This window comes from Equus asinus, chromosome 4, assembly GCF_041296235.1.
Source record: "Equus asinus isolate D_3611 breed Donkey chromosome 4, EquAss-T2T_v2, whole genome shotgun sequence".
NCBI lineage: Eukaryota > Metazoa > Chordata > Mammalia > Perissodactyla > Equidae > Equus > Equus asinus.
In genome coordinates, this window is record NC_091793.1 from 62,908,600 (window position 1) to 62,933,541 (window position 24,942).

Here is a 24,942-nt window from a genome sequence, read left to right on the forward strand (position 1 = left end):
AGCCTCTGCCCCACGGGAGCGGCTCTGTGAACCGGCCCAGGGTGGACAGGAAGCAGCGCAGGGCAGCAACGGGCCTCTGGCTGAGGGTGCGCAGAGCTGGGCCCAGGAGAGCCCCGCATGAACCACCAAGGGTGTCAGACCCCATTCGGGCATCTCTGGGAGCGTGCAGGCAGCATGAGGGCTGGGCTCCCCACGGTATCCCTGGCTGAGAGCTGTGCCTGCACCTGCAGATGCCCAGGAGAGCCCAGTGCTGGGCAGGATGGCAGGCACTGTCGCTGTGTTTAGGGCCAGCATCACCTGCCTCCCAGGCATCAGCTTTTCTCATGATAATGGTTAAAACAGACCATTAGTGCAGTGTCTGCACATGCCGGGTGTTGGTTAAGTTGCCTTCCATCTGTCGTGCCACGTGGTCTTCACAGTAAGGCGCAGGATATTATCAGCCCATTTCACAGGGAGGACACTGAGGCTCAGAGGGATGTGTCTGCGGTCAGCAGCTCGTCCGCTGGTGGCCGGAACTCAGCCTGCGCTCTCGCCCCAGGCCTGCATGGCCTCTTTTCTCTCTGGAAGAAGTCCCTCCCAGCAGGGCTCCTGTCAGGAGGTTCCTGCCTGAGATCCCTCTCCAGGCTTCTGCGTGGACTCTCCTATGTGGAGGCCCTGCCCGTGGTGCTATCTGGGTCACTGAGTGCTTTTCCGAAGCTCAGTGGTCTGGCTGGAGCGCCAGGACCTCAGGCAGAGCAGGAACCTGCACATCGCCTCGAGCTGCTACACAGAAGGTCTCCGTCTCCTTCGGGAGAGGAGTGAGAGGAAGGACTCATTAGACCACGGAAGTATTGGTGTTAACATGGAAATCCCATGTTCCCATTACAACGGCGATGCATATTAGAACAGAGAGGCTGCTTCATAATAGTCATTTCCGCTCAGATAATCACTTTAATTATAGCGCAATGAGGTCATTCTCCCCAGTGCAGCTGCCAGATGCAACTTTCTGATAGGAAATCGGCTGCTGGTGGGACAGAGGTGGGAGCGAAGCAGAGGCTCCAGGCTGGAGGCCTGGAGGAGCAGGGAGGCCAGGGCTCCGGGGCCAGCACTGAGCCCGGAGGTGGGGGAGACCATGACACAAGGCGTCGAGTTCGCACAGAAACAGAGCAGGCACACAGGAGGAGTTGGGGTGGGCGAGGAGGGGACAGGCAGGACAGCTCAGCGTTCAAATGGCTTCACAGCACCGAGACCTCAGGAGTGGGGGCGGGGGGTTCAAGTGGATGGCCGACCCTGAGACCCAGGGGGCACAAGTGCAGCCTGTGTTTCTAGCACACAGTAGGTCCTCATTAAACATTTCTGAATGCATGAGTGCAGGAATAAATGCGTGCATGTGCAGATGGATGGATTCAGACCCTGGCAGGCGTTCCAGAGCTGCCTCAGTCAGTGAGCACGTCACATTCAGTAAGGACCAGGAGCGCCTGACTTCGTCGGTGAGGATGGTCACAGAAGCTCAATACCCAGAACTGCCCTGAGGAATGTGCCAGGTGGCGACAGCATTTCTTATGCCAGTTTGTCCAGCGCAGCCAGGGTTAGAAGGGACTGCGACTTCCTCTTCCTTTAAAAACCGTTAGCGATTGCTGGCCAGGCACAGGCACTGCTCTCTGCATCCGGCAGGCTTTAACTCATTTAGTCCCCCTGACAGTCCCATTGGGCAGCAGTCAGTATTACTCCCCTTTGACAGATCTGGAAGCCGAGTCCCAGAAAAGATTTCCTGTTTCCCCCAGGTCACACGGCTAACACCAGAGGCAGGCGTGAGCTGACCGCAGCGTGGAGTCAGCGCTCTTGGCCCTGCAAGGCTGGGTGAGCACCGGATGAGGTATTTGGCTTGAATCGCTTGGGGTGAATTTCTTGGGTTGTGTTTAGAGACCCTGTACCCAAATCTGTCCATTAGAGTGCGAGAAGCATGTGCACAGGCCAGGTGGGCTGGGGCAGGTGGGCCCCGGACCTTGGAGGAAGCACTGTGGAGGCTCCCAGGCCCCGTGCTCTTTGCGCACACGCTGCCCCGCCGGGGTGGGGTGGGGGTGGGGACAGGAACGCCTGCTCTCCCCCAACGCCCCTCCTGGTGTGCGGGGCTGAATTTGCTCAGGGTGCACAACGTGACTGACTGCAGAGTAGTGCAGCTTCAGCGTGGCCATAACCGCCACACAGGTCAGAGCTGGCCCAGAGGAGGGGGCTCAGACCCTCTGGGAAGGTGGGGATGGTGTAAGGTGGTGGCTCTCAAAGGGCGCTCCCTGGACGAGCAGCATTTCCTGGCGGCTGTTAGAAATGCAGATTCTCGGGACCCACCTCAGACCTGCTGTATGGGAAGCACTGAGCCGGGGGCCAGCCGCCTGTGGTGGCGGGCCTCTGGGTGGCTCTGATGTACGCGTGGGGTTGAGAACTGCTGGTGGAAGAGATGGCCTCCCAGAGGGCGCTGTTTCAGGATTGGCCCTCGAAGGATGAATGGAGTTTGCTGCACAGATGGCAGAGAGCTCGGCACCCCACCAGTGCCCACTCTCCCTGGTTCTCGGCTTTCTCCCTGAATGTCTGCTTGCCACCCAGGGCACTGAGGCGCCTGAAGCCTGGATTTTGATCTCTTGCCTCTAGAGGTGGTGGGGTGAGAGCCCTCATCAGCCACATGACCTTGTGCTGTGTCCATTCAGCCAGCAGCAATGATACAGGATATTCGGGAAAGGCTGGCTGGAGTGAGCTCAGATCCTGCCTGGGCTGTTGATGGTTTAGCTGCGACTGGATTAGGAACCTGGAATGGAGGTCCACCCGTTGCTGGGGTTGAAGGGTAGGCATGTGGCTGGGATTAGGATCATTCTGAGCTCAGGAATTGGCGGAGAGGGCCTATGGGCAGCCTTAGGGATGCGTTTATGGCAGAGCAAGGCGTGGGTCAGACATCAGAAACAAAGTGTCCGGCCCCGAGACGGGATGGGTGTGAGAGGCCCCAGCCCTTCTGTGGAGACCCAGAGCGCCCCCCATCTTTCCCTCCCAGCTCTCCTCAAGGTTGCAGCCCCCGCCCGAAAGGAGGATCTGCAATCCCAGCACTGTGTCCGCCAGCTCACGGCTCCACACTGGCCAGCCTGTGGGCCTGGCACCTGGCACAGCTGCTGGACGTTTGAAAGGCTCGTCCCTTCTGGGGAACCGAGACTCCAACTGCACCCTGCACTGTCCACACCATTGTGGTGACAGCTTTTGGTTTAAATCCTGGCTTGACCAATTTAACAGCAGTGTATTCAGCAAAATGCTAACTTTGATTGGCTTTAGTTTCTGCATATGTAAAACAAAGAGAACCATACCCAGCTGTGGACGGGATTAGAAATGATATGCACACGAGATAAATATTATATATATATTACGTAGACAACAACTCCATGGTACGTGGCTCAGAATAGGTATTTACTCAGTTGGAGCCACTATTTTGATTCTGATTCTTATTAACACTCTCATTCGCACATAATTCAACGCCAGCCCCCTAAGTGACCAGCTGACAGGTGTGAGGAGTCCATGCAGAGGATGGACGCTGGCCGTGGAGTTATCCTGGCCTGGTGTTATCCTGGCGGACACTGACACAAGCCCTTGTGCTGAGTCTGTGTGTTCCCAGCATTACTGCAGGGACCCGGGGAGCTTCCCAGAAATGGAGAGTGACTCTCTGACTTCAGGGGGCTTACGGTTTCCCTGGGAGGCATGACTGTGACTGAAGACTGATTTAGGGCAGTGTTTGTCAAACAGCAAGTCCCTGCCCACTAGTGGGTCCAACCAGAGAGAGGGAGACAGAGGGAGGGAGAGAGGGAGAGGGGAGGAGGGTGGGAGGAAGGAGAGAGAGATGGGGAGAGAGAGAAGAAAGAAAGAGAGAGAGACAAAGAGAGAGAGAGAGGAGACAGAGCCGAGAGCTCCGGAAGCATCCGGCGTTGCCTGTAGTCCAGGTTGTGGAGCTCTGATTCCATCTGCGCACACACCACAAGCACACGCATCTGAGTCACAACGTAAAGGGCAGTTCTTAGCAAGGCTCACTCACCACGATCTTTGGAAACCATGATTTAGACAACAACACTACAAGAGGGGATAAACCAAATCCTTAGTCCCATAGTGTCAGGTTCAAGGGGCATCCAACTACGACATCAAGAAAGGGTCAGGCAGGGGCCGGCTCTGTGGCCGAGCGGTTAAGTTCACGCACTCCACTGCAGCGCCACAGGGTTTGGATCCTGGGCGTGGACATGGCACCGCTCATCAGACCACGTTGAGGCGGCGTCCCACATCTCACAACTAGAAGGACCTGCAACTAAGTTATACAAAACTGTGTACAGGGGGGTTTGGGGAGATAAAGCAGAAAAAAAAAAAAGATTGGCAACAGTTGTAAAAAAAAAAAAAGAAAGAAAGAGTCAGGCAGATAGAGAGCAAAACACAGCTTTGTGCCCAGGAAAGCTGATGTGGGTGATGGCGGTAAAGTTGTGGACAGCTCTGGGCTTCTGAAGCCCTTCCCCCTACATGTGGCCATCCAGCTGCAGGTCTCACCTCAAGGCCAAGGCCGGGGCTATGTGGCCAAGTGTGGGGACAACAGATGCTTCCTGTGACCTTATGGATCTGGAGAGGGAGAGGAAAGGGAAGGGCGGTCCTGCTCCCAAACTCATGTTCAGGGAAGTGACGCCTCCCGGGGTGGCCGGGGGCAGAGGGGTGCAGGAGGCAGGCCAACCACTCACAGAGACCTCTGGAAATTTCAGGTGTGGAAGAATGCTCCCCAGCGATGGAAGTGATGCCATGTGTCCTGGGGGTTCACTTGTCCTTATGAGGCAGAGGAGGTGGGGGCTGCCCCTGTGCAGTTACCAGGCATGGGCACTGGCTGAAGCTGCTGCAGGGCTCCCTCGTTTAATCCTACAGCAGCCTGCCAGAGGGAAGGGTTTCCTTTCTTTAAGTTACTGATAATGAAATGCTTGCCCAAAGAGCACAAGTAACTAACTTGTCTGAATCTCACAGCCACAAAAGGGCACAGCCTGTGCTCTGACCTGGGACGCCCCGGCCCCAACCTGTGTGCGTTCCCACAGCCGCGCTTGGGAACAGCTTTTCTCCTGCGCAATCGGCAATTCGGCTGCCGCCAAATCCCTGCTGAGTCTCCAGGTCCGCAGAGTGGCCAGCTGCCTGTTCTGCGGTCAAAGGCGGCAGTCCCTGGGAGGCCGCAGGGCACACCGGTGCTGCCCTTCTCCATGTGGGTGACATTCTCAGCTCCAGCTGGCAGCTTGGGCACAGCTAACAAGACAGGACTTTAGGGGCAGCTGGATCCTTGGGGGAGGGGAGATGCTGGCGGTGTTTCTCAGATGTTGATGGAGAGCAGTGGTCAGGCGGGGGCCCTTCAGATGCAAGCTGACCTTCCTCCGTCGCCACCAAGAACCCCTGTCTCTGTGTTTTCAGATGAAGCTGTGCTAGGAAGTTCTCTTCTCTCCTGCAAGCTTTGTCTTCACATCCCCTGGTCCATCTCTAATGGTTTCTCCTTCTGCCTCAGGGACCGCGGGGGAAGCGCCTCACTTCCTGTTTCCCATGGTCCACTTGGTCCAGCAAAAGGGGAGAATTCAGGCACAGAGAGAGTTAGTTCCTTCGAGTTGAGAGTGACGATGCTTCAGACTAGGAGGCCTAGGTGTTCTCCGAAGAGGAAGATGCTTTTAGCCTTGAAATCACGAAGGGAAACGCAGGTTTGTCATGGATGCCTTGGAGGTCCCACCATGACACCCGAGCTCATGACCGCAATGGCGGGGGGCGGCCACATCGATTGTCTGATGAGTTGCCAAGCTCTGGGCTCCTTATTGGGAGCGTTCTATTTCAAGGACCCTACAGATCTAGTTAGAAAAGTCACTCTACCACGTGCGCTCAGGCAGCGATGGCTTTGCGTGAGTCTGACGGGTTCAGGAGCAGGACAGCTAACAAGGGAGGGACAGGAACATTTGTGGTCACAGAAAGTTCTCCTTGGCTCGCACTGCAGCGTCTCCTTCCTGCTCTAGATTCTGGCCTCAAAGTGCTTGCGCAAGTGAAGTAGAAATCAGTTGACAATTATTAACCGTCTTCTTTTTGGTAGGAAAATGGTCATATACAAAGAAAGAACTTTCTTTGATGGTTTGCTGTTATTGCTCCCTGAAAGGATGCAGCATTCAAGCACCGGTTTCAGAAGATAAGTGCCCCAAAGAAATAATCGAATAGCTTATTATCCACCTGTCCATCTCTCTTGCAAGCCAGCCAGTGTTGACTAAGCAGTTAGCATTTACCCAGCCCGAGGCGTAGAGTGATGTGGAGAGGATGGGGTCTGTCCCCAGGAAGCTTGTGACTTGGTTAGGGATATGCAACCTATTTATGTGAAAATTAGACTGCCAACACTCTGTGTGATAAAGTGTCACCATGAACACACAATGCTGTGCCCAGGGGTGCTGGAGAGGGGACTCAACCACTGGACTCAGGCCCAGGTCTCCAGGATTCCACGACAGTCAGGAAGCTCAGGGTTTTGTTTGTTTATCCTGTCCTTCAGCAAACTTTTTCTAGCATCTTCTACGTTCTAGCAACGTGCTCCCTAGTCAAGGCAAGGTCCCTGCCTTTCAGGAGCTTGCTGTGTAGCAGAGAGACAAATGTATCTGAGGCTAAGTTAGGAAAGGGTAGTTCTCTGACGTTCTCAGGAAAGGCTTCCTGGAAGAGGAGGTCCCCAAGGCTGGCCTGCTGAGATGGCGAGGTGGGCAGTGCCAGCAGGGAGACTGGGCAGAAGGGTGGGGGAAAGATCTCAGGAGCAGGGTCAGCAGGGCTCCTGGTGGGGCCAGAGGGCCTCAGTGATGGCCCAGATGCTGTGGTGCCTGGTCCTCGTGTGTCAGGGGTGCGGCTCCGGTGAGCTGATGGCTCTATGCTGGGGGCTCACCCTGCCTGCACCTCCAGTACAGCCCCCTTCCTGGCGGCGCAGAAAGCACACATCCACTGAGCTCTGCTGGTGGACGGAATTCCCAGGGCAAGGCGAGGCTGAGGTGAATGTGACCACGTTGGCCAGAACGCGCCTCCCAGTCTCAAGGTCAAAATTGTTGCCGTCATGGTCCCTACGTGTCACCTTATCAACAATCTCCTCAATCCAAGGGCTGCCAAAAGGCTGTGCGATGTAATTACACTGCTCTGACACCCTATAAAATGATCGGATCACGCTCTCCTCCTAGTCGCCACGATCTGGTCTCCCCTGTTGCCCCTGCGCCTGTCGCACTCTGTAAAATCGGGGCCGGCTGTCGGGCGGGTATGGGAGCCTTGCAGGCTGCAGCACACCCACCACGTCAACACACTGCGTGGCGGCTGAGCGTGGAGGCCTGCGGGGCTGGGCGGCCAGGGGCTGAGGCCTCTCTGCTCTGGAGAAGACAGCCATGCCCTGCGTCAGCGAACTGGGGAAGCCGCAGGACCTCAGCAATCAGAGGTGGACCGCGGGCAGAGGCAGGAAGGGGACCCTCTTCCAGGGGGACACCTGGAGCCTCGCTCAGGGATTCCTCACGTCTCGGCCTTTGTGTGGGGATGTGCTCAGGGGAGGGTAACAGGAAAGACAGGGGAGGGTGCCCTAACTCTCACCGCAGACTGTCTGCTCCCCAGGTTTTCTCCACCTGCATGTCCCTGAGCTTGTTTTATTCTTATTTTTTCACAGAGCTTCTTTGAACACCATGACCCGTCTCCCTCAGTTGAGCTCCATGGTCTAAGTAAAAGGAAAGAATCCTTGTCTCCATTCCTGGGCCGGAGTTTAAAACAACGGAGCCGCCGTCTCCTCAGCCCAGGAGGGCGACAGCAGTGGGAGTCAGCAAGAAGCCCTCAGGGGAAGGTGAGTCCCGGGAGATGAGGGTCAGCTGAGCAAGAGGGAGTCCCCTGTCCACAGGGGGATTCTCCTGTCAGACAGGGACCTTGTTGACTTTGGGTGTGTGGTTTGGGGCTTCTGAAGGAGGCAGCTGTCTGCTCCCTTTATTCAGGTGTAGAGTGGGGAAGGGTGAACCACTGCTCCCTCCCCCAACCACCAGCAGACACACCTGCTGAGGATTTCTCAGAAATTAAATTTAAAAGAGACGGGAAGGGGGAGAGACGATTCCATCAGGCTGCTGTGTCTGGCTCCCGGGAGGAGCGCGGCTGATTGGGAAGCAGCCTGGGGCTTGATGAGGTCTGGCTGCTGGGCTGGGGCAGGGGGCAGGGGGCACGAGGGGGTGTCCAGTATCAGCATCAACCGAAGAAGCTCCAGCTTAAGACAATGCTGAGATGACCAAAAGGGAGCTTAGTAAATTTGTTCTTCCCAGAAGGAAAGTCTACACTTGAAACAGTTGGTGTGGCTTTAGCACACGGCGAGAGGAGACCCAGCTCTTTGACTTCTAATTTGCACCTGTCTCTTTGTCAAGCCGCTGATCTGCACCTTGAGCGGAGACAAAGTTCAGAGGGAACTGAAGGTGAGGAGGAGAGGCAGCAGACGCGGCCTGACAGTGAGGCAGCGTCCCTGCTTTGACCACGTCAGGATCCAGGCTCAGGAGACCCTCACGCCCCACCCCGGGGGAGGGACAGACTGGACCCCTTCTATCCACGTGCGCATGTCTGTGGCCTGTGTGATGCCCGGATCTGTGGATGGTGCTGGCTGCAAGGCCCTTCCTGCTCTGGCCCAGTGTCCCAGCTGATGTCTCTCTCCTCGTCCTTCCTCTATCCAGCTGGGACAAGCAGCAACTTGGATGTGGGTTCGTCCTCGTTGCCAGTTCTGCAGCTCCATCCCAGACCCCTACCAGGATCCAGCCCATTTCTAGGCCCCACAGTCTCCGGGCTCTGCGGAGCTCAGAAGTCCCTGGACATGATCCACCCCTGAGGCCCCCTGTCTTGGGCCTCCCTGCAGAGCTCTGCCCTCACTCGTCAGACTCCGTGCTCAGACACTCACTCCTCTGCCTCCCCCTGGAACTCTCCTCTCACAGCTCACCACAGGGACCACTCTCTGACCTCTGACCCCGACCCCTGATCCCCAGAGTAAAGAGATGCCCACCTCCAAGGTGGACACATGGCCACGGGACACAGAAGCAGTGTCAGTGCATGTGCCTCTGTTTCTCTTTGGGGCTAAGGGGAGACTGGGGGCACGGCAGCACTGGTGGGAATTTGCTGATTATGGGTAAAGAGGGAATGGGTTAACGGGCTCACCATCCCCTAAGCACAAAGCAAGGCCCTCAGGACGGAAGGAGTGAACCACCCTTAGGGGTGTCATCAGTCCCCTCGAATGGCCCTTCTCCCACCTTCCCATCTCCAGGTACGAGGAGCGGCTGCACCTGTGGTGTAGGGCAACATTCTCAGGCAAGTCACCTCACTTCTCGGGGCCTCCTTCCTCACCCGTAACAGGGTGACAGCCTGATGGGGTTACTGTGGGGCTGACAGCCAAGGCACTGGCTCTCAAGTTTGAGTGAGCCTCAGAACAGCCAGCAGATTTTACACCGCAGATCACTGTGCCCCCACCCCCGAGATCCAGAGTCAGCCGGTCCGGGAGGGGCCTAGGAATGTGCATTTCTAACGGGTTCCAGGTGCTGCTGGTCTGGGAGGGTCCCTTTGAGAACCAATGAGCTCGAACTGTGAGTGTGTGGACCACGTGCTCAGTTCGAATGCTGTTACACACCAACCCTTTCAAGGGGTGATACTAGGTGTCAGTCAACAGAACCGGGGGCTGGGACCCTCTCAGCAACGTAAATCAGAAGTCACGGTCACAGTTGCCCCGGCCACAGCCCCGAGCTTAGTGTCCTTCTTTTAGGAGCCAGCTGACACAGTTGGAGACCCGGCACAGTGGTAAACCAAGAATCTGTCACCTCTTACGGCTCCCCTTCCTGGCCCCAGGACTGGAGCTGGGCGAGGGTCCGGGCCCTGGGCCAGGGCCTGAGGTGTACACATCCTCTGACCGTGACTGATCACTGGGCTGCCGGCTCCCCAGCCTGTTCTCTGCGAATTCTGAAAGGGTTCTCGGCCGTCCCGGATGTCCTTTGTGTGCTGAGTGCCGGCAGCGAGGCCGTGGAAGGAAGAGCGCCCACTGCGCTTTATGGAAGTACGCCGGGCTCTAGGGAGGCCGCAGGAAGCACGTCTCCTGGGGAAGGCAACTGCAGCACCAAAATGGCGAAGGAAGTGGATGCTCGGGGTATTTTGAGGAACCGAGTGAGGGGGAGCTGTGTACCCCAATCAGCCTTTGCTTGGTTTCCCAGCTCCAAGCTCCACCAGAACTGGCTGGCACACAGAGGCCCTGGCTACGCCTGTTTACAGCCCCGACTCCATCCAGACATGGGGGAGAGTGAGGGTGCACAGGAGGCCCCAGCTGCACACCTGTGAGGGAGCACGCTGGCTGTGCAGGCCAGGCACAGAGTGGCCAGGTGAGGGCCGATCAGGGCGGCGGAGCTCCCACACCACCCGGACCATCCTGGAGAGTGCCGAGGCCTCTCCAGCTGCCGCTTCCTCAGCTGTCAAATGTGACGGCGTGTCGTGTCGGCTCCCGTGCGCTAGTGTGTGTTGAGAGACAGTACAGTGGCCAGCGCACAGCGGCTATCTGAATATTACTTATTGTCATCGTCAACAACGTTGACATGGCCTCCGTCAGAGTGGGATTCTCAGAAACGAGCAGCTTTGATGCTCTCCGGTACCGTTCAGCAAATGCATAACTTGAGAATCAAAAACTCCATTTCTAGTAATTTATCCTAGAGAAATAATCTGAAATGGAAACAAAAATTAATGCTCAGGGAAGTGTATTGCAACTTGGTTTCAAATGGAAAATAAAAGAGAGAGAACAATGTAAATGCTCCCCATTAGAGAGCTGGGTGTGTAGATTATGATACCCCATATGACAGAATAGCACACAGTCGCAGAAGTGACGCCTGGGAATTCTTAGTGATAGGAAGAAATGCTTACGGTGTGAAGTAAGGAAAGGAACAGGATCCTGTAAATATAAATTACGTTAGGTATTAAAAAATGTCTTAGAGAAAAGAATGAAAGGAAATCCCCTTGAAATGTTGAGGCAGTGGCTTTTGGGTGGTGGATAGGGGTTATGGGTGGCATTGTTTTCTTCTAATATACAGTTTTATGTAGTTTCCAAACCCTCTACGATAAACATGCTACTTTTAAGGACAAGGAATGGGCGTGGATCTTCAGAACTGGCTATCGTAACTGACCTCAGATTAGAAGGTCCATGAAGGTCGGTCCCCCTGCCTGCCCTGCCCCATGCCCCATGGGGTGTCTGCACCCCCTCCGCAGTGGCTCCCACAAGCCACCTTGGGCCATCACTGGGCAGGGGGGCCATGCTGCACTCTGAATGGTCTGTCTTGTGGTCACACACCCTTTGCCTGACCAGGTAAGGAGAGGATTCGGGCAGACATATTCACTTCCAATAAAGAAACGCACGACGGGACAAAGAGCCGGTTGTTCAGTGACCACAGTTCCTCGCCCGCTTTCCCCGGGCTGCCCTTGTGCACTGAGGAATTTGAGCTGTGGCTTGCCTCCAGAAGTCTTCACCTCGACCCTGTTTTCTGCAGGTGAAAACAAAGGGAAACTCCAGCCCCTCAGGGAATGGGTCCGAGGCTGGATAGTGGTCCGAGGCTGGATAGCAGAAGTCACAGGGCTGCTAGGTGACAGGTTTTGCTTCTTTGAGCTCCCCAAGGTCATCATGGGTGTCCTGCTTGGCTGGCTTCTCCAGGGCCCCCGGATGGAGTATCTTCCTACAGACACTGGAAAGGTCTCTCTTACTTCCTGGGCTAGTTAAGCATCCTCTGGCCAGGAGTCTCTGAGGGGAGGCCTTGGTTGTCCCTCTGATTTTGGTCTCAGAGGAAGGACCCTTAGAGCACAGACTCAGTTTCTCCTCTCAGCCTCCTGTTTCTCCATCTCTGCCGTCATCTTCTTTTTTCTTTATCCCTGTGGCCAGCTTCAACCTCTTCATCCTTATCCATATGTCTTGCTTCTCTTTTCAAGGAACAGTGATCGTCCATCAACGATTTTGTCCCCATACTTTTGGAGTCTGTGTCTATTTCCATATTCCTACAGAAGTTGTGGGATTTGACCTCTCAAACCAAGGATCTCTGGGTTTGCCTGCAGAAGGTGCACTAAGCCGTGCGGGTGTCAGAGAGCTCAGTCTGGGAAAATCTTCTACTCCCTGAAAGCCGATTCTTGTAGCCTCCAGATAGTTGCACCCCAAGGTCACAGAATGTCACCTCTTTCAAAATGTGCGGGGGAGAGGGATGGAGGAGTTAAGATCATCTGTTGCAGACACTGTAGTGAGCATGTGTTTATCAGTTGCTGGGATCATAGCAGCTTTGGGTTGGAAACGGCCTGGGACGCTCATCCGGCCCGCCTTGCCTGCTTCTTCCGTTGTTTCACCACCTCCTGACGGCAACCCTACACTGCATCCACAGCTGCCCTGGACTCAGCAGCCCAGCCCCTGATGATTCCTCCTCTTTCCACCTGTGCGAGGTGGCTCCATGCCCCTGGGACCCAGCCCTCCATCTGGCCCTTATCTTAGTTACTTTATCTGTCTAGAGAGTTCCAGGAGCTGGCCTCGGGCTGCCACCATTACATTTCACGTTGTTTGGGGGAAAAAGACCCAAATGGACTATAGCAAGGCTTTGTCAGCAAGTTTATGTTACACATTCCCTCACCAAGTTGAGCACATGGATATTCAAAGCAGCTACTCATTCACAATTTAATTCTCACTCTGGGCTCCCACTGGTATACCTGAGCAGGGAGGCGCTGAGGCGGGCTGCAGGTGAGGAAGAAGCAGGGCCTTACACTGGGGGCAGCCTCTCCCCTCCCCTCTGTGCTGACAGAACACGCTCTGCGTGCTGCCCTTGGCGGGGACTGCATTCTGGGCAGCCTCTATAACTTTCCGGTCCCTTCCAGGAAAAGTCCAGTCAAAACAAAAGCCGTGGGCTCACATCCATTGTAAAGCTCCTAAGTGAAATAAGCTAGTGATAGAAAGACAAACGCTGCGGGGTTCCACTGACGTGGGGAATCTGAAATAGTGGAATTCATAGATTCCCAGGGAGGAACAGTGGGCACCAGGGGCCGGGGGGAAGGCGAGCAGGGGCGTTGCTGGCGAGGGGCATGGAGTTCCCGTGAAGCCCGGGGAGCAGGCTCTGGAGAGCTGCTGTAGCCCAGTGCACCTACCATCAACAATAACGGATCACTCAGACATTTGTCAAGAGGGTAGAGCTCATGTTTAGTGTTCTTGCCACAATAAAAAAACAAAAACCGAAACCCAAAAAACAAAAAGCAACTCCTCCCAAGTGCTCGGCCCGCTCAGCAGGGAAAAGGGGGCCCACCTGCTTTCTCCCCTTCCTCCCCTCCTCCGGCCCTGAGCTCGGCCCTCTCCAGAGCTGCTGTGGGAAGGGGGTGCGAGGTGAGGGAGACACGCCTTCTGCCTAACTGGTGACATGTTGTTTTGTCTGGGCGGGGACGACCTCGTCTGTGCGGGCTCTTTCCGAGGGCACAGCGATGGGCTCTGTGAAGAACAGGGGCAGGGAGGCCCGCCCTGCCTGCTCCTTGACCCAGCTGTCAGGAGCTGACTGACCCTGCCTGGCCCCCTGCCCAGCCTGGACGGGGCTGCCTGGAGGGGCTGGGGGATGCTCTGAAGATGGTTCACGGCCAGCCCCTCTGGGCCCGGCCCTGCAGAGCCGGGACTGTTTTGGGTGAGCTGCCGCATCTTGATGTGCCTGGGGAGACACCACACCTCCTCCCAAGAGTTCCCACGTGGCTCTCCCTGGTGGCAGCACGCATGGACAAGCACGCACGCACCAGCGGGAGCCGGGCTCCCCTCTGGTCCCAGCCCTGCTTGCTTTGGGGACTCCCTGGGGCCTTTCTCACTTGGCTTGAGGTGGAGAGAGGCCCAAGCAGCGTGGCGAGGCGGGAACCAGGTGGAGCTATCTTCTCCCACAGCTGCCCCCAGGGAAGCGCTTGGCAGCTGTCCCGCCTCCTCTGGGACGATGTCTTGTGGCAACCACGCTCGGACCAGTGTGGAGTGTACTTAGGCAGTGTCTAGTGTCTGTCTTGAATGTGAGGGTACTTATTGCTCATTTTCCTCTGGTTTGAGTCTTTCGTTGAAATGCCTATATAAGATGCCTACATATATAATTTATAAAATGGGGGCTCATTTTATAAATGCATGCATTGTTCCGGTTTCTCACAAGAATCATTGAGGTGGATGTTACAATGCCTCTTACTTTACGGTGGAGGAAATAGGCCCAGAGAGGTTGGGTATTGCCCAAGGTCACACAACAGTTGCCAGTGGGATTAGAACTAGGTCTGTCTGTTTCCAAAGCTCATTCTAGAATCATCTATTCAACAAGTGCTCATGGAGGGCCTATTGTGTTCCCTGTTCCAGAGCCTGAGGGTCTAGCAGTGAGCAGCGCACAGCCCTGCCCTCTGTGGGAGGGGGCTTCCATTCTAGGGGAAGCAAGCAACAGCTAGTTTAAGACGTGGATCACAACATAAGGCCAGGGGGTGACAAATGCCATGAAGCATAAAGAAAGGAGATGGGGAGCGAGGGTGTGCTTTCTGAGAGAGGGCCATCCAGGAGACCTCGTGGAGGAGGTACCTTTTGGGCTGTGCTACCAAGTGGATATTTTGTGTCTCCCCAAAACTGACATGTTGAAGCCTAATCCCCACAGTGATGGTAAAGGGAGAGGGGGCCCCGGGGAGGGGATTAGGTCCTGAGGGCAGTGCCCTCATAAGAGAGACCCCAGAGAGATCCCTAACCCTTTCTGTCACGTGAGGAAACGACAGGGAGACGGCCATCTGTGAACCAGGAAGTGGGGCCCCATCAGACACCACGCCTGCTGGGGCCTTGATCGCGGACTTCTCAGGTTCTAGAACTTTGAGGAAGAAATGTTTGTTGTTTAAGCCGCTCGTCTGCAGTATTCTGTTAGAGCAGCCCAAACGGACTACCACTGGTTGAAATGAGGGAGATCATGAGCCCGCGGACATCTGAAAGTGGGGTGGTCCAGGCAGTCCTGGTGAAGGCCCAGGACAGGGCAGCACAGGCGTGCTCCAGCGTGAGCCAGGAGACCGTGCAGCTGGAGCTGAGTGAGTGAGGGGCAAAGTGCTGGCAGGTGCAGTGAGAGCACAGAGGCTGGACGGGGTGGCCTCGGGCCGGAGGAAGGAGTAGGCTGTCACTCTGGGTGGGAAGGAGGCCGGGAGTACGCACATGTGTCCATCTGAGCAGCATCATTCTGGCTGCCAGGCTGAGAACAGACTCGGAGTCAGGATGGGAGAGCCCACGGCTGTGGGCCAGGCAGGTGCTTGGACTAGGACCGTGGTGGGACAGGTGATGAGGAACGGTAAGATTTTGGATCTATCTGGAATGTGGAGCCAACAGGGTTTGCTGATGGGTTAGATGTGGAGTGTGCAGAGAAGAAAAAAAGAGAGAGAGACAAGGCAAGGTTTTGGCTGGAGCAAGAAGGACGGGGTTGCTGTATGCTAAGAGGGGCGCCTGCGGAGGAGGTCTGGGGGTGCAGGTCAGTGCTGGGTGCAGGACATGTGATGCTTGGAGCCTGTGAGATGTGAGGGACAGGTGCAGTGAGGTCATCGGACACAGGGGTCCAGAGCTCAGAGGAGAGGTGAGGGCTGGAGACCTAGCTGGTGGGACTCCAGCATCTCAATGGCCCTCAGGGCCATGGGCAGGGACAAGACCCCAGAGGGTGTGAATGGAGAGGAGGAGCAAGAGCTCTGGGCCTTCCACACGTGAGGCCTGGGAGAGCAGGGCCCGGGGGAGACCGGGAAAAGGCAGGTGGTGAGCGAGGAGGAGACCAGAGACAGCGTGTCTGGGAAGCGTGCCCTGCACCCCGGCAGCGGACGGCGCCTGTCACAGCGTCCCTCTGCTGCCATCCACAGCCACCCTGTGCTCCCTGCACCTCTGCGTGTGGACTAGACCCCGTCTCTTCTCACACACTCAGACCCTGCACGCTGAGCTCTCCCCTGCATCGTCAGATGGTCCCTCCAGCAGACCACCGCTGCCACACACTGTTCTCCAAACCTACAAAACCACCGCCCTGCCACCCTGTCTCCCTCCAACCCCTGGCTCCTTTCTCTGCTCCACCTCACAGCAAAGCTCCTCCATGGGCCTTCCACATCTGCTTCTGACGTTGCAAATGCTTCTTTTTCATTGAGCTAGGCTGGAACGAAGCCTTCCTCAGAATGTTGGTGCTCGGAGAGAAGGAACGGACCAGAGAAAGGCGGTGGTTCGCCAGACAGTGCACTGGGGGTCCTGTCAGAGCGAGTGTGTGTGAATGTGCAAGGGTGTGAGCGTGTGCGAGTGTGAGGGTGTGAGTGGGTGTGTTTCTGGCCACGGTGGGCTGTCTTGGTTCATGCAGGCAGGCGGGGAAGAGCTGGATTCAGCCAAGCCTGGCCTGTGGGGAGCAGGTGGAAAGGTTAAGAGAGCTCATTTATTCATTCAACAGAAAGCACCTGGGACACAGCAGGAAAGGAGCTGGCTGAAGGCTCCTGTGCCCTGGAGCGCACACACTAGGGAAGGGTGCAGACAGTGAAAAGGAGAAATGAAGACGCTGTGCAGTAGGCCAGAGAGTGCCCAGACAAAAGCAGAGCGGAAAGGAGGGCGGGGACTGTGAACGTGAGGTGCTCAGCTAAATAGCGCGGCCAGGGAAGGAGTCTGGAAGGAGGTACCACTCGACTAAGACCTGCAGAAGGTGGGGGGTGATGTGGCTATCTGGGAAGGAGCGTTCCAGACAGAAGGAGCAGCAAGTTCAAATGCCCTGAGGTAGGGGCAGCCCCAGCGTAGTTAGGGAACACCCAGAAGGCCAGTGTGGCCAGAGTGAAGAGCATGGGGGGAGATGTAGAAGACACAGTCTGAGAATTAAGAGGCTAGACCCCGGGGGACCTGGAGAGCGCTGTACGAGCCTCAGCTCTCCCTGTGAGGTAGAAGGGAGCCATGGGGGGATTCTGAGCAGAGGAGTGCCATGAACTGACTGACATGTTGACAGCATGGCTCTGGCTGCTGTGCAGAGGAAGGCGACCAGCTGGCCGGCCATGGTAAAGTCCAGGGAAATGACAGCAGCTTGGACTTCAGTGAAAGTGGCGAGAAGTGGTGGATTTTGAATGTATTTTCAAGGGATTGCTGACAGGAGTTGAGGACATATGAGGGACTACAGTGGTGGGCGGTGGAATCTAAGGTGCGCAGGGCAGAAGTGAGGAAGCGAAGGTGGTGGACGGTGGCAGTGGTCAGGTCACTGGATGGGAGGTGCCCATGGGCTGAGGAGTTGCCAGGGTGGAGGGGAATCAACAGGGTGTGAGCTAGACACGCTAGTGGACAACTGCAGGAGCCACGGACTGATCCAAAGAACGGAGTTGAGATAAGTCACCTTTGTGTGCTGATGGCACAGACAGCGATGACAGAGGTGATGATGCTGAGAGAGATGGCACGGACGGCCACCTTGGGGAGGAGAGCGCCATGAGCACTTTTTGGAAGGAGGGGCATTTAGGGAGGCAGGAGGCACAGTGTCTTGGAAGAGGCCGCTGTCTCCCTCTGCGTCCAGAGAGAAACGGCCACCACCCGAGACGTCAGCAGTGTCCTCAGGGCTGGAGTCATCGGTGTCCAGGCCAAAGAGGTCCTGAGAAGCTGAGTTATCTGCCCTGCCCACTGCCTCAGGGTTGGGGGCACCCACGTCTGGCCCCATAGCTGTTGGTCCTTCTGCCAAAGATCTAGTCCAAGTTCCACTGCCTGACATTTCAGGCTCTCTGGACATTCACAGCCCTTATTTCAGGTACAAATGTTCTAAATTTGTCTTCTATTGTTGTTTTTCGTGTGTGGGTGGCTGGCTGGAAGGGAGCTCCTGAGAGGCGGATGTGCTGCGCCATGCGACAGAGACTCTGGGCCTTTGCAAACTCCCACTCGGTCATCGAGTTCAGGTCATGTCCCCTCCTCCGAGAAGGCTTCCTTGACTTCTGCACAGGGCTCGTGTGCTCTTTCCTCTATTCCTGCAGGGGCAGCAAGCTTTCTCGCACATATTTGAGGCTTTGCAGGCCACATGTGGTCTCTGTCGCATATTCTTCTCTGTTTATTTTATTGGTTTGTGTGTTTGTTTTCTACAATCCATTAAAAATGTAAGATGTAAAATCGTTCTTAGCTGGTTGACTGTACCGAAACAGGCCACAGGCTGGACTTAGCCACAGACTGTAGTTTGCTGAACAATTTATTCAAATCACCATTAAAAAGCTTTTCGGTTGTCTGTCTCTGCACTAATTTTTGAGCTACTAGAGGGCAAGGACTGTAAATTCTATCTCAACGTCGGACACAATGCTGGGCGAACGCGCGAGTGATGTTGCGTGGAATATCGTCTGACACATCCCTAGTGGCTCTTCCATCCTTATTTTTCTGCACACCTGTCTCTCAGATGTTAAGCGAATGACCTCCCCGAGTCCCCAGCCATTAAACAGTCACTCTGCAGAGGGACACTAAGCTTCCAGGGGCATTAGTGGCTGTCATTTACTAAGTTCCTCGTATGCTGCAGGCCATTGTCGAGTCCTGGGGTCCAGACGTGAAGCTGACATCCTGTGTGTGCGCGCATGTGTGTGCATATGTGTGTGCGTGCATGCATGCCTGAATGACGTGCACTTATGTGCTCACGCGTGTGGTTCAACTACAGCCCACTCAGCCTCTGTGCAGCCCAGGGTCACACTGTGCCCTCTGTGGTCCCAGCTCACCAGCTATGTCACGTGCACTAATCCTACCACTTCTCTGCAGGACTTAATTCACTTAAAAAATCATATAATTGCATTTTCAGCATAATTAGGTACCTAATTACATGACTAAATGTCCTCAATCAGGCTGCATGTGTAAATAATGATGATTTAGTTAGCTACGCTTTGTTACTGGGTTTCCAGAAGGCTCATCAGTTGGCGAACAAGAGGCGGAAAATGTTTCCTCCCTCCCTCGGCGGGTGGACCCGCGGGCTGGGCAGAGCCCCGCAGTGGCCATCTGCGGTCGTGGGAAGGCAGGCAGACGGGAGGGCCCGGGAGGCAGGGGCTGGTGCAGCCTCAGGAGAGCGGGATAAGGCCTCAGGGAGAGCCTGTCCACGGAGGGCGCTGCATGCTGCCTTCTAAAGACAGATGGTAGCCCTTCCCACAGGAGGAGCTAAGGGCAGGCCAGAGACCCAGAGACGGCAGACCGCCAGTTTACGGACCAAAAAGATGAAGACGCGGTGAACGAGTCTCCAAGGAAGGAGAGCCCCAGGAGCAGGAAGCATGCTCGTCCCCCTCCGTCCCCTGGAAACGCTACCCCTGCTCCCAAGCTGGTGAGGGGCCTGCACCAACGGGGTGGCCTTCTCCCTGCTCTGGGCGGAAGGGTGCTGAGCCTCGCTGTGCTCACGCATGCACTGGGGCCACGAGACAGCGCCCCCCCCCCCGCCCCCCCGCACTGGCGGCTGTGAGGATGACGTGAGAGGATGCATGTGGAGGGTGCTGTATGAGTTCATAAGCGATGCATGTCAGCTGATACTGGGAGTGACGCCACTGTGACTTGTTTCTTCTGCGGGAGTAGTGTTTGAGGTGCTGGAAAGAGAGGGTGCATTTTGATCTAAGTACTGGGAGTGCATTGCGTGGGGCAGTGCTGGAGAGAAGGGCAGATGCGCATCAACAAACTGCTCTTTACTAAAATCGTCTTACATGCTTCAAGGGGGCATCCTGGCGCACGGCATAGGGGCATAGGGAGCGTGGGTTGTGATGCCCCAGAAAGAGACAGCATGAGTGCTGGCTTCCCCGCATCCCGGGTGCCTGAGGCCCTCTCTAACCTGCAGCTGTAAAGAAGGATGCACCTGCGTGGTTCCCAGGGGGCTGATGTCCAGCACATGAAAGCTCTTCTTATCCTCGTTTATTTGAGAATAGTGCATACACACACACACACACACACACACACACACACACTGCTCTGGATGCAGGGTCCCTGGGGGGAGGTGCCGGGGGCGAGTTCCTGTGACTTGGGGGGCAGTGAGTGCTTATCCTTGGGAATGGTTGGGCTTCCTGAGCACTTCCCTGTGTGCTGGTGGCCCTCCTTTGTCCTCTGGGTATCAGAGCAGGAAAGGGGCTTCAGGAAGTCACTAATTCACCTCCTAATTTTGCATTGGGCTACAGAGCCAGGAAGTTGGTGCCCCTGGTTCCAGCCCCAGTGCTGCCTTTGTGCGTGGGGAGGAAAAGCCATTTCTCCTCACCGCTCATGCCCTGCCGCCCCTGTGCCCCATCCTCCCACTGCTTTCCGGGCTGATGAAAATACTCTATAAAATGCCTCAATCCATCACCCTGGAACCCTCCTGCTCTGTCCTCCTAGCCCCCCCGTCAGGTCTTGTGATTTATGTTTCCTCACCATTAATCTTTTAAAAGCAAAGAAGTCATAAACACATCCATAACTCTGCCTCTTGTCAGTTGAAATCCCATGACACAAATCAACTGTCATCTAAATTAAATGTTTCTTTCATAGAAAGTGATGAACGCCCTGTAGACTAATCAAAGAAAGCCAACACACTTAGACTTTGTCTCCCTTCGGAATGTCGTAGGTGGTGTGGTTAAATCCAACAGCTGGTTAGTGACCAGTGACAACAGCAATGGTGAGCTGGCCACTCCTCAGTGCAGCCAGCGTCAGCAGGATGCTTTGTCCACCTGTCCTCGTCAGGGATCTCAGCACTTCAAAGTGGGTTTGGAATCTAACACACAATCTTAGGGGAGAAAGGTAAGTGCAAACACAATTTACTATTCTGTCAGACTGGTCTACTAATTTCTTAAGTAAATCAAGTAATAGAGTGAAACCAGTTACCAGAAAAGACACTAGCCAGCTGTAGAGTGGGAGCTGTCTGTGCCATCAGGATTAGGCACGCCCAGACAAGCCAGGTGGTCCAAGACAAGACAGATTTCAAATAATTTTATCATTTTTAGTATGGATGATTTTATATTGAAACATGCAATTTTTTTTACTTTACACCTTTCAAGAAACTATTTTGAATTTTGTTTTGGAAAACATAAAAGCTATGGTTTTAGGAGAAGGAAGGAAAAAACATGAATGACTAAATCCAGTACGTATGTTGAGTTGATTTTCCTCTCTTCCCTCTCCTTGTCTTATTCCTTCTTCCACCATCACTACCACATTCAACATCGTTAATAAACTTTATCATTCATCTGCTTGGTGAGTGATGGGCAATGAAGAGTCTTAAAGATCAGGTTAGGGAAGCTGGGTCTTCTCTTATAGGCAACGAGCAGGTGAGACTTTACAGAAAGAGGATGCTCTAGTCACCCTGAAGTAGTACAGGGAAGGGAAAACTCTTCCAACTTTACCCCTGAGATCCCTCGGGAGCTACCAAGCAAGGATCTGCATGATGCGACGAGAGACTAACAGGGCTGAGAGCAGCAGACCTGCAGGGACAGCCAAGGGGTGAGGGGGGGGCTCCAGGAAGGCACACCTGACAAGGCTGGGGGTCTCGAGGGTTAGAGAGTTTGAGGTTCTGGCAGGAGTGTGATGAGAAGTTAATGAGGGAGACACCAGTGAGATGGGAGTGGAAGGAGGGTTAGGAATAAAGATTTATTATTTTGTACTTAAATGTATCCATTTATTGAACCACTTCCAAAGTTAGATTATTTAAGATATTAAAAATTAAGATGTTTCCGATTTTCAAATTTACATGAAAAATAGGTTTTTAACCTTTGTGGGAGGCACGCATGAGATGGATGGAAAGGATGAGTAAGAAGGGAATCTCAAAAGCTTCCCTGAGGATGCTTTTTAAGAGCAGTAATGTTCCATCTACTCAGAAGTGTTGTCACTGGGGACCTGGCCCAGGATGCGGGCGGGAGGGCTTGTTCGCAGCAGCAGGAGCCTGTTGCTCATGGTTCTCAACTCTAGCTGTCCACCAGAATCACATAAGACCCTTTAAAAACACCCACGCTCAGCTCCCATCCTCCTATGGTTGCCAGATACAACGCAGGATGCCAGTTAAATTGGAATTTTAGATAAACAACAACACATTTCTTAGTATAAGTATGTCCCAAATCTTGTATGCCAGCTGCACAGACTGTTCAGTTCTTTGTCAAATCACCAGATACACTGGGAGTTTCCTAGTGGGGACACACACAGGGGAAAGCACTGGGATCTCCCTGCCTGAGCCAGAACCATAAGCACACCCAGCCTGAATTCCCATTTTCTCAGCTCACGCCTTCACATCCTGCCTGTTCCATGTGGCCCCCTGTAGCACATGGACTCCAATTCTATTTCACACCCTCGGGTTCTGGCTCGTGCTGTTCCCTCTGCCCGAAACGATCACTCCATCTGGCCTACCCCTAGTGGACGTCCACACATCAGTAAACACTGGTCTAACTCCACCCACGGGGGACGTCTGTTCTGACCACCCAGGAACAAGTGACCTCCTGTTACTGTGGACAGACTCATCAGACGTGTCAAAACGACTCCGAGGGGGCGGGGGCCGGGAAGGCTGTGGCATCTTCCTCTTGGTGTCTCGGCATTTTGCAAAGTGGTCGGCACTTAGTAGGTGATCATCAAAAGCTTACTGAGCAGCTCCTCTCAGCAGTCCGGTGAAATGCAGCGTGAAAACGACCTGGACAAGTAATTAGGAAAGCACGAGTTTGCAGTGATCGCTAAACCGACCCAACTGAGCGCTAAGCCGACCCAACTGAGCACCTACAAGGAGCCTGGTGGTACAAACCATGTCTGCATTTACCTCCCCACGCTACAGGGACTTTTACAGACACCAGTCCCTGGGCTCTAACGATTACCAGTGAGCTTTGACTATATCCAGGGAAGGGATACGGGGGGCCGCCTTGGTGCTCCCCGGGTCATCTGGAGGCAGGCCTCACTCCTCGGTGTCCATCCTGAGGGGCCGCTCTGAGTAGCAGCACCTTCCAGGGAAGGCTCCAGTCCTGGGCCAGGGTCTAGGCGGCCCTGCCTGCCCTGCCTGCATGGACGGCTGCTGTCTCTGGCTGTCGTGGAGGGCTCTCCGGCTTCCACCTGCATCCATGTGCACAAGAGGCTGGGGAAGAGGTGGCAGACCCCGCGGCTCTGTGGCTGCGTCTGCTCTGTGCTGGGGCTTCACTTGCTTCAACTCAGCTTGTGATGCTTCCCATTCAAAACCCGCTCTCACGGGACAGCCACAAATCACAAGCTGTCAGCTGAAATCCCCCAAAAAGCCCTGTCAGAGGCATTTCCATCTGCGCCTTCTCGCGAAAAGACGGAGGCTCAGAGGGAGCTCATCAGGTGCCAAGGACAGAGGAGGATTCAAACCCAGACCTGAGCCCTAGGGCCTATGGCTGGTCCCGCCCTCCGCCGGCCCCTGGCCCTGCCTCCCAGGGTAGTGACGGGACCCTGGCAGCTGATGGCCGTGATCTGCCCTCCATCTGTGGAGTCCTGTGTGCTCCTGGCAGGGCACTGGACACAGCAGCTCTGTAAGGCAGCGATGGCCATCCCATTTTACAGACGGAGCAACTAAGGTCAGAGAGGCCAAGTCACCTGCTCAAAGACACAGCCTACTACCCCAGCCTGTCCTACCCTAAAGACAGAAAGGGTAACAGTGGCCCAAGCTTAAAGGAAAAGGAGTGAACTTCTGAAGGCGGAGTTTCTGTCTTCAAACAGGGGGCGTGTGTATGTGGGGGGCGGTGAGCTCTGATGGCCCTCAGATCAGCTCTCCCAGGAGGGAGCAAACCTGGCTTCAAACCTGTTCAAACCACATCAGACGAAACACCTTGACAGCTTCCCTTTCCCAGTCTCGGGGTCCCATCCATAAAATGGGAATGACAGCGCTGGCCTCACAGGGAATTCTGAGCGGACTCAAACCACACACATGTACTCTCATGTGCTCCCACTGCCATGCTCCGAGGTCGAGGGCCTCCTGGAGTCCTCTTCTCCACCACTCCTCCTTGCCAAGCCTTTGTCCCCAAAGATCCCCGTCAGGCCCTGCTGTCTGTGGCCACTAGAAGCCTGAGCTGGCGTCTAGGAAAGTAAAGAAGCTTCCCGGTCACACTGCCCCACGTCTAAGCGGCGGGTCTGAGAGAGCAGTCGGTGAGCGGCTGGGCCCAGGCTGTTTTATCAGCACCAGGCCCGCCCAGCGGGCACCAGCGCCCCTGCGGCTGCCTGATAAGAGGCTCAGCCCTGCTGTCTCTCCTGCTGCAGCCTTATCAGAGGCAGCGGCCCAGGGAGCCATTTCTACTGGAGTCAATGATGGGAGGGAAAAAGGCCCCCAGAAGACGCTAAATGCTCCTGCGCTCAGACTCCGCCCCGCCCGCTGCCTGGGAGGCCAGGATCTGCGCAGCTGGTGCGGATGGAAGCGCCACGTGTCCCCGGTCAGGAGCCAGTGGGGACCCTCACACATGGGGTCTGCAGCTCGCAGAGACCTGGGCTGAAACCAGAGGCTGGTTCTTTGAGAGTGCTGCTGTTTGGGTCTCCTCCGTGTGTGTGTGTGTGTTGGGGTGGGAGCCAGGGCTGGAGCATGAAGCCAGTTGTCTATTAACACCGTAGCACAGAGTACACACGACGTCATGGAGAGGAGGATGCTGTCTGCCTGCAGTGAGCCTGTGGAATTGAGTAACACCCTAATTCCAGGGCTGGTTCCGCCATTTGCTCCTGGGGCAGCCTGGGGACAGTTACTTTATACATTTTCCAGAACACTCAGGATGCCGAGATGTGGAGGATCCCAGGCCCTCTTCTCCTCCCCGGTGGTACAGGGACAGCCACACTAGCATGCTGCATAGGAAGAGCTCAGGAAACGCTGACCTCGCTCCCCCTCCCCGCCACTGTGCGGACTGCGTGGGACAGCGAGACCAGAGGGGTGGACGTGCTTGGTGTGCACGAGGACTCCAGGACGCCCTGGGGACTGGACTTTTCGCAGGGCTGTTAGGCAGAGACGTGAAGTCAGTCCCTTAAAAAGCAGCTGGATGCTCGCGCTGGGATCCTGTCAC

General features: G+C 55.3%; 1 protein-coding gene and 1 long non-coding RNA gene across 6 annotated transcripts in view; one reads left to right on the top strand and one right to left on the bottom strand.

Moving 5' to 3' along the window:
• Positions 1–22,589, top strand: part of LOC106823081 (uncharacterized) — a 42,114-nt gene extending 19,525 nt beyond the window's left edge. The window contains exons 6-8 of one of the 5 annotated variants that reach the window (XR_011502739.1): positions 1,764–1,855; positions 7,667–7,837; positions 8,301–22,589. This is a non-coding gene — a long non-coding RNA (uncharacterized lncRNA). Of the gene's footprint in view, positions 1–1,763 lie in introns of all 5 variants that reach the window. The other 4 variants (XR_011502738.1, XR_011502741.1, XR_011502737.1 and 1 more) reach the window with 4 other exon arrangements.
• GYPC (glycophorin C (Gerbich blood group)) overlaps positions 1–24,942 on the bottom strand; it is a 44,391-nt gene that overhangs the window by 2,571 nt on the left and 16,878 nt on the right. The gene's annotated exons all lie outside the window — the stretch shown is intronic.